General features: G+C 39.8%; 1 pseudogene; it reads right to left on the bottom strand.

The window, feature by feature from the left end:
- Window positions 1-1,946: 1,946 nt before the first annotated feature.
- On the bottom strand, window positions 1,947-2,062 carry LOC111732125 (annotated as a pseudogene).
- Window positions 2,063-9,962: the final 7,900 nt, after the last annotated feature.

Here is a 9,962-nt window from a genome sequence, read left to right as displayed (position 1 = left end):
AGTTTCTTAACTATAATATAGGAATTAATATCACTTTCCTGAGGTTGCCAATTATTGAATCAGTTCCTTCATTCTTATTTTTCCAGGCCCAGCTCAGGTCTCATTTCTTTCTTGAAACCTACCCTGACTAACGCAGCTCACATTGGGTCCCTTTGACTTTCTTGAGAATCCTATAATGCTTGGGCCTAAGGGTTTACACAATAAATCCAACTAACATATAGTTCTTGAGCACCAACCTTGTGCCAGACTTTTTCCTAAGAATTTTCTCATTTGCACATCAATTCCACTGGGAATGGGATCATATCTTATGTGCCTGTTTGTACCAGAACACCTGGCACAGTACTAGGCACCAGGCAGGGCCTAGAAAATACTTTTGATTGCTAGAGGGTGCGTAGTAGGGATCGCTGACCTGCATGCACTGAATACTTCTGTACTAGGAGCTGTAGGATGAGGACAAAGAAATAGGAGACGCTGTGTTTAACTTTAGGTACCTGAAAAATAAATGAACACACAAGGTGATGTCAGATAGCATAGGAAGTGTTCAATAAATCATGTCCTGGAATGTATGTTTCCAAAGAGACTGAGAAGGTGTCTATCCCAAACTCTCGTCCAAAGCAAGAACCCTTCCCTAGCATCTCTCTTTGAACTTTGGCATCCCAGAGGCAGGGGGCTCACTACTCACAAAGAAGCCTATTATTTCCATACACCTTACTGACAGGTACCCACTGGTCCTTCGAAGAAATGTCCAAAGGATTCAATCTCTTTTCTTCACATCAACGCTTCATATGCTCTAAGACCACTGAATTCCTTGGTATGATTCCACATGAATCATGCCAAGCCTAGCTTACCTTTCCCCAGGATCAATCAGAAGTGATTTTCAGACCCTTCCTGCCCAGTGTGATGGTCTGATGCTGGGACAGAGCAGTCTGGTTGTATCTGACCAGGACAGGGGCTGTTATTCTACCTCAGGCAACGTGTTCTGCAAATGCAGTCTGAGGAGGCATCATCCTTTTTCTGCTTTTAATCAATGACTTAAATATGTATAAAACACCACATTACTATATGGAGATGCACATATTTTGCAAATTGAACACATAGATGAGGACCTGTGTATAAGACTTATGATTAACTGAACAGAAAAAGTAATATGTGGCCAGATTTGGAGAGAGTGCAAAATATTTGCATTGATATAGTTCAAAGGCATTGAGGTAAGTAAAATACTTCTTTTTAATTTTTTATTGTGATAAAATATAGATTACATAAAATTTACCATTTTAAATATTTTTAAGTATAGAATTCAGTGACATTAAGTACAGTCACATTTTTCTGAAAATATTACCACCATCTATCTCCAGAACTCTTTTCATCTTCCCAAACTGGAACTCTGTCTCCATTAAATGATAACCTCCCTTCCATATCCCCTGGCAACCACCATTCTATTTTCTATCTTTATGGATCTGATTTCTCTAGGAACCCCATATAAGTGGAATCACACAATATTTGTCTTTTTTGATTGGCTTATTTCAGTTAGCATAATGTCCTCAAGGTTCATTTATGTTGCAGCATGTGTCAGAATTTTCTTTTTTAAGGAGGAATAATATTCCATTGTATGCATATATCGCATTTTGTTTATCCATTTATCTGAAAGAAATTTGGGTTGCTTCCATTTTTTGGCTATTGTAAATATGCTGTTATGAACATGGGTATATAAATATCTGTTCAAGTTCCTGCTTTCAATTCTTTTGGGTATATATCTAGAAGCGGAATTGCTGGTTTGAATGAAAATTCTACATTTAAATTTTGAGGAAGTGTGATGTTATGTTTCATAGCAGTTGTATTATTTTACATTCTCACTAGCCATGCACAAAGGTTTCCAATTTTTCCACATCCTCACCAAAATTTATTAGCTTCTGTTTTTTTTTTAATTTATTTTTATTTATTATTTATACCTACAACACCTGGTCTTCCTGGGTGGTCTCCCATCCAAGTACTAACCAGGCCCGACCCTGCTTAGCTTCCAAGATCAGACATAGGGCTTGTTCAGGGTGGCATGGTTGTAGATCATGGACCGTGGCTCCACTGGGGCGTGAACCCAGGACCATCTGCATGTAAAGCAGACGTGCTAACTGCTACACCATGGAACCACATCCATTAGCTTCTGTTTTTTGATAATATTCATCCTAATGGATGTAAAGTCATATCTTTTTACTGTGGTTTTGATTTGCATTTCTCTAATTACTAGTGATGTTGAATTTTGTCCATGTGCTTTTTGTCTATTTGCATATCTTCTTCACAAAAATGGTTACTCAAATCCTTTGCCCGCTTTTGAATTGGGTTTATTATTTTGTCGAGTAGAATACTTTTCGAAATGAATTGACACTTTTTTATAACCTTGTTTAAATTATTTTGTGTTTTCTTTGGTGAATATAAAATATTCAGAGGAAAAGTTTCTTGTCACTTTACTAAGTGTGATTTTTAAGCAAAGCATCATTTGTCGGAGGGAAAAAAATGGCGTAGATGATAGAGGCTCTGTTCATCCCTCTGGCAACCAAATCAAAGTTGTGATGGAAACAAGAAGCCAACAGCAAGGAAAAATCACCTGGGATCTAGATGAACATGTCATACAACTAGGGAAAAATTTAAGAAATCACCCTGCAACAGCAGAAGGTAGAACGGGGTGAGGACACGAGGCTGTCCAGTCATGAGCAGCTGAGTGAGACGAAGGCTGTGGCAGCAGCAGTGGCAGACACCTCTTAAAGGGGCCATGTCCGTGATCGGATTTTCATGGTGACGGACCTGCTTGCTCTGAGCACCAGTGCCAATTTGGCTGCGTGCAGGGTGCACCAGTGACTTACAGGGAGACATTGTTGGTGTGAGGGTCGAGGGGAGACTCGCTCTGTACAGAAGTGCTGGCGGTATCCATTGATCCCTGTTCAGCCCTCCCCGCTCCCAGTGCACAGACACAGCATAGCCATAGCTGTGAACTCATCAAACTGGATAACACAGGTTGCTCCACCCAGAGGATTCCCTGAAACTAAGCCTCCCCAACTCACAGCCCCCATTCAAGCCACATCCAGGTGTATCCTCAGCGAGTCAAGTGCTCCTTGCTGAGCAGCGCCTAGACTCACACTAGTGGCACCTGGCCTCAGTTTCTGGAGTGGCCTTTTGAGGCAACTATAAGCATAGCATCTGTGGATTGCTTGCTGAATCTTAATAGGTGGCCCTGGAGGGGCAGAGACTTGGGCTAAATTTGGCCTGCAGCTGAACCCCTCTCAGAACTGTGCCACTAGAAACTTAGTTCACAAAGGCACACTAATAAGACCAGGAGACTTAGGAGCTTTGCTTATTACATAGAAATAGACATAGAAAGAGCCAAAATCAGAAGACAAAGAAGCAGAAACCATATGAGAGAACAGAACAGAGATCCAGGAGTAATGGAGTCAAGTAACCTGACAGATGTAGAGTTCAAAACACTGGTTATAAAGATGCTCAGTGAACTTTTGGGAAGTATAGATAAATTCAGTGGGAACTTCAACAAAGAGATAAAAAACATAAAAATGGAAATGGAAATTATAAAAGGAAACCAGTCTGAAATGAAGAACACATTATCTCAGATGAGAAATATATTAAATAGAATAAACAAAGTGAATAAAGAAGAAGATCAAGTGACTTATCTAGAGGACAGGAAAGCCAAGGACACTCAGTCAGAATGACAAGTAAAAAGATGACAAGGCTATAAAAATAATCTAAGGAGCATATGGAACACTATTAAAGGTCAAAATATCCATGTGATCAACATACTTGAAGGAAAACAAGATGTTGAACAGCTATTTGAAGGAATAATGATGGAAAACTTTCCTAACCTGGTGAAGGAAATGGACAACCCCAGGAAGCTCAGAGAACCCCAAAAAACAGGGATCCAAAGAGGCTTATACCAAGACACATAATAATTAAAATGCCAAAGATTAAATACAAAGAGAGAATCTTAAAAGCAGCAAAAGAAAAGCAGATAGTTACCTATAAGGGAACTCTTATAAGACTGACAGCTGATTTCTCAATAGCAATTATGCAGGACAGAAGGGCTTGGCACAAAATATTCGATGTAATGAAGACCCAGGATCTACAATCAAGAATACTTTATCCAGCAAAGCTATCATTTAGAGTTGAAGGACAGATAAAGAACTTCCCAGACAAAAATAAGCTAAAGGAATTTATCACCACCAAACCAGTATTACAGGAACTGTTGGAGGGACTTCTTTGAGAAGAAAAAACACATATCAAAAACAGGAATAAAGAATGGTAACAACTACATTCCTATAAGTACCTCAAATGGAAAAGAATTAAGTGCTCCAACTAAAAGATAGAATGGATGAATGGATAAGAAAACAAGACCCCCTACATGCTGCCTACAAGAGACTCACTTCAGATGAAAAGATGCACACAAGCTAAAAGGAATGGGATGGAAAAAGATATTGCTTTGATGGACCTAGAAGGTAGTTAAGTCAGACAGAGAAAGATAAACACTATATAATTTCACTTATAGGCTGAATCTAAGGAATAAAAAGAACAAACTAATCAAAAACAGACTCACAAATATAGTGGACAATTTGGTGACAGACAGAGGGGAGGGAGGATTGGGGGGCCGGGAGAATGGGATGAAGGGTTAAAGAAATACAAATTAGTAGCTGATGGATAGTCATGGGGATGGGAAGCCTGGCAGAGGGAATGCAGTTAGCATTAACATGTTGGCTAAGTGGAAGGTGAGGGGAGGGAGGGAGCAATTGAGGGGATCATTTTATGAACTACATAGATGTCTAACCAATGTATTGTACACTTGAAACCAATTAAAATAAATAAATTAAAAAAAACATCATTGGTCAAGAGGAAGAGAGACACAGAATATAGGAAATAGAAGAAAATTCTAGAATAGAAAAAAATTTATTTTTCAAGTGAAGTGCGGCCATTAATAGAGAAATAGAATGCGATGGCTCGGAGTCCCACATAAGCGGGCCCAAACTGAACAGCGGTGCTCAGAGGGCTCAGGCTGCCAGGAAAATCACAAGATACAATAGATACAATTTAAATGTGAAAACTTGAATTTCAGATAAACAGCAAGTAATTTATTAGTATAAGTATATCCCAAATACTGCATGGGATATACTTTAACTGAAATGTTATTTGTTATTTATCTGTAATTCAAATTTAATTGTTATCTTATATGTTTTTGGAGAGTTTCTTTTTAAATTTTTTTTAAAAAATTGCATATAATTTAGGTGTACAACATGATTTGATATACATATACATAGTGAAATGATTACCATAGTCAAGCTAATCAATATATCTTCTCACATAGGCACCATTTTTCCTGTGCGATGAGATCGCCTAAATCTACTCTCTTATCGTATTTCAGTATCAATACATTATTATTAACTATAGTCATTATGCTGTTTATTAAATCCCTAAACTTATTCATCCCATGTATCTGTAACTTTGTACTCTTTGACCAGCATCTCTCCATTTCCCTTATCTCCACTTCCCTGGTATCCACCATCCTGCTCTGTTTTTATAGATTCATTGTTTTAGATTCCACATGTAAGTGAGATTATGTACTATTTGTGTTTCTGTGCCTGGCTTATTTCACTTAGCATAATGTCCTCCAGGCCCACATTGTCACAATGACAGGATTTCCTTCATTTATAAGGCTGAATAATATTCCATTGTATCTATATGCACATTTTCTTTATCCATTCATTTGTTGATGGACACTTAGGTAGATTCCATATCTTAACTATTGTGAATAATACTGCAGTGAACACTGGAGTGCAGCTATCCCTTTGAGAAACTGATTTTATTTCCTTTGTAAATATATCCAGAAGTGTGATTTCTGGATCTTACGGTAGTTTTATTTTTACTTTTTTTAAGGAACCTCCATGCTGTTTTTCATAATGGCTGCACCGATTTACATTCCCATCAACAGTGCACAAGAGTTCCCTTTTCTTCACATCGTCACCAAATCTTGTTATTTCTTGTCTTTTGATAATGGCTAGTCTAATAAATATGAAGTTATACCTCATTGTGGTTTTGATTTGCATCTTCCTGATGATTAATGATATTGAGAATCTTTTCCCATACCTATTTGTATGTCTTTATTTAAGAAATGTCTATTCGGGTACTTTGCTCATTTTTCAATTGGGTTGTTTTCTTGCTGTTGAGTAGTTTGAGTTTCTTATATATTTTGGACATTAACTCTTTATCAGATATATAATCTGAAAATACTTTCTCCCATTCTATAGGTTATCTCTTTTTGCTGTTGAATGTTTCCTTTGCTGCACAGAAGCTTTTTAGTTTGATGCAAACCTGTCTATTTTTGCTTTTGTCGCCTGTGCCTTTGGGTTCATATCCAAAAAAAGTTATTGTCTAGACTTCTTTTTAGAGAATATATAAATACTCATGAACAGAATGTTGAAAGAAATATGGACATTAAGGTGATTCTTATGAAGCCTGAGATGAACATGCTATTGAGAAGTGGTGAAAAGGTGATCCTTATTATAAAGTGGCAGATAGCTTGGCTGAACTGTGTTCTAGAGTTTTGTGGATGGTAGAACTTGCAAGCGAAGTTGATTTAACTGAAGAGATTTCTCAGCAAAGTGTTGAAGGAGCAGCTTGATTCCTTCTGACTGCTTAGAGTGACATGTGACAGGAGAGAGATAATTTAAAGACAGAATTGTCAAGCAAGAAGGAACTAGAATTAGAGATTTGGAAAATTCTCAGCCCACCATATTGGGGGGGTGGGGCGGGGAATTGTTCTGAAGAGAACACTAAGGTATGGCTAAGCAACTGTTTGATAAAGAAATCATGGGTATGACTCATGAATTTAATCAGCCATCTCAGCAGAGGCCAAGAATAGAGATGGGATTATACCAGCGAAGACACTGACAATTTGAAGTAAAGGGGACAGAGAAAGCTGAAGGGAATAAAAGAAAACTGTCAGACTTTTTAGATTCTACAATATGGAGACCATAGAGCTATTCAACTGCAAATGTATGCTATCCTTCAAGAAAAGAGAAGGTGATTCAGAGATCACCAGGACCTCCACTCCACCACAAGCACAAGTCCTGGGGAATGAGGCTCTCTCTACCTCAGTTTCAAAGAATGGGGCCACTGCCCTTGCAGAGAGCTAAAGTGTAGGCAGGGCTCCACAGAGCCAAAGGGGGACCAACCTGCTAAGCTGTGGGGGTGATGCCTTGAAGGAAGGGCATTTAACCAGATAATATTATTCTTATGTCTTAAAATCTGATGGGATTTGCCTTGTTAAGGTTTGGACTTATTTGGAACAAATTCTATTTTTTTTTTCTTTTCAATTTCTTCCTTTTGGCATAAGAATAGCTATTCTAAGCCTGTCCCGCCATTGTATTTTGGCAGAATGTAAATTTTCTGGTTTCAGAAGTTCACAGATAGAGAATTTTGCCTTAAGGTGACCTTGAGCCTCACCTGTATCTGATTTAGATGATATTTAGATGAGACTTTGGACTTTAGACTTTAGAGGTGATGCTCGAATGAGTTAAGATTTTTTGGTACTGTCAAGATGAAATGTTTGTATTTTGCATGTGAGGACATAAATTTTGTGGGGCCAGGGATGGAATAGTATGGAAGGAATTGTATTCCCCCAAAATCATATGTTGAAGCTTGAACCTTATAAAGGGATGGTATTTGGAGATGGGCCATTGGGAGATAATTCAACTTAGATATAAGATCATGAGGGTGGGATTCTTCTGATGAGAGCAGTGCATTTATAAGAAGAGATACCAGAGAGCTTTCTCTCCACCAGGTGGAGACACAGTGAGAAAGCAGTTGTCTGCAAGCCAGGAAGGGTTGCTCTCACCAGAACCTGAGTATGCTGGACATCTTGATCTTGGACTTCCAGCATCCCAAGCTATGAGAAATAAATGTGTGTTGTTTAACCCACCCAGTCTATAGTATTTTGTTCAGGTAGCCCGAGCTGACTAAGACATATGGTGACCATAAATTCTGAAAACAGTTATCTATTTGCTGTATTTGACCATGTTAAGTGACCAATTACTATTCTTTTTTGCAATCTGCAGACTAGGAAGAGATCAACCAAAATGTTTCCAACAGGGTAGAGTGCCATCCATTATGATAGAGTGGTGAGGGGCTGGTAGATGATAATTTCCCAGACTGGTATGCACTAGCTAGCCGGAGAAGGCTAGATGCCCACTAGATCTGAAAGCCCTTGTATACTGCCACCAACTAGATCATATGTTGTAATATAATACCAAAAAAACTATTTATTATCTACAGTCACCTATGCTTCCAGAATTTATGGCCTCTCTGTAGCTTAAGTGTCTGTCCCTTGAAACTAGAGTCTCCAAATTTCAAGCCTTGGGTCCTGATCAGAATTCAAACTCCATGTATGAAACAAATGCTTTGATAGGAGCAACAATGTATCTAAAAAGAGTTTTATCTGTATCTACCTCTGCAACTGCTCCAGTACCTTTTGATTTCCATTCTTTGGGAACCCAGTATGGCCTACCTTTTTCCTAGAAAAATAGTACTAATTACTTATTTATCCTTGTCCTGGTACTCTGGGGGAATTGATATTGCTTTAAAAGTTTCAACCAGGATGCAGAAGCAAGGCAAGGGAAAGCCCTGTGAGGTCTGGAGCCTACAGCTCCAGACTCAGGAGGGCTGTCCCAGACAGGCCCAGCCCTTGCCTGAGGAGTGTGGGGAGAGGCCTCTGCCCACAGCAGCACATCAGTGCTGCTCTTACTGTGTGGAGCCCCTGACCTGCTGGCTGGTCCTTCTGGGTCCTTAAATGTGAGCACCTGATCTCTTCACTCTGGGTGTCCTTAGTGGAAGCCCTGGGGAAAAAAAAAAAAAGAGTTGAGTACCTGGAGTTCTTCTCTTAGAGTCAGAGTACTGAGGGTATGGAGAATCCAGGAGGTTCCTAGAGGTGGACTAGGTGGGATTTGGGGACAGGGTGGGAGAGATTAGAGAAAGCAGGAATTCAGGTCTGCAGCAGAGCAGTGAGACCAGGAGAATTAAGAGCTAAGGCAAAGGCAAATGAGACAGACATAGACACCCAGGCTGAGTGGTGGATGGAGAACAAGGGGAGCAGACCCTAAGATACTGATGCCTGTGGGAGATGGTTGGCTGTTTGGACAGGAGAGCAGCTGGGAAAAGAGGGTTGGTCTCTTCTTGACTCTGGTTGGAGACCCATATTTTCTACTTCCAAATTAGCTGGGTCATGGGAGTGATTAAGTAGGATCCTGTAGTGGGCAAATGAGTATAGATTTTGGAGTCTGAAAAACCTGCATTTCAGTCCTAAACACATCAATTACTGATCTGAGACTCTGGATTAGTCTCTCAAGGTCTTCATCAAGTATCCTCATCTGTAAAAGGAGGATAGTGACATCTTCTACACTGGGATTTGGTGAAGGTCAAATGGGAGACAATGTGCTCTGGTATTAGTGTGTGGCACAAAACAGACACCCAGGAAGTATTGCAGGCCTTTCCCGTCCCTCCCTCTTTCCCACCCTCTTCCTACTTCCCTCCCTTCCTGCTTTTCTTTCTTTCCCCTTCTCTTTCTTCCTTCTTTCTCCCTCCTCCCTCTCCCTAGGCCATGGTATCTTTCCTTGCATATCTGCCCTCCCCAGCCTCCCAGGTAAAGGTCAGACTTCATATGGTGTATCTGTGTCTGGGCCTGCTTTTCCTTTCTCTCTCATGGTGAAATCCTTCAGGGTTAGCTCCAATTGATAGCCCAAACTATTCTACTTGCTGAGAAAACATCTCCATAGCAACCAGTTTGCTGCTCTGTCCTTACTTCCTTCTTCCTCCAGGCTATAAGCTCAGTCTCTTCAGTATTCAGCTATCTGAGCTGCTGCTTGCATCGGTCCCTCTGCACAATGGCTTCCATGAAACTTGCAGCTTCCATGAGACCTGCA

The sequence above is a fragment of the Pteropus vampyrus genome, unplaced genomic scaffold, assembly GCF_000151845.1.
Source record: "Pteropus vampyrus isolate Shadow unplaced genomic scaffold, Pvam_2.0 Scaffold428, whole genome shotgun sequence".
In the NCBI taxonomy this organism is placed as follows: domain Eukaryota; kingdom Metazoa; phylum Chordata; class Mammalia; order Chiroptera; family Pteropodidae; genus Pteropus; species Pteropus vampyrus.
This window is presented reverse-complemented; position numbering and strand designations above follow the sequence as displayed.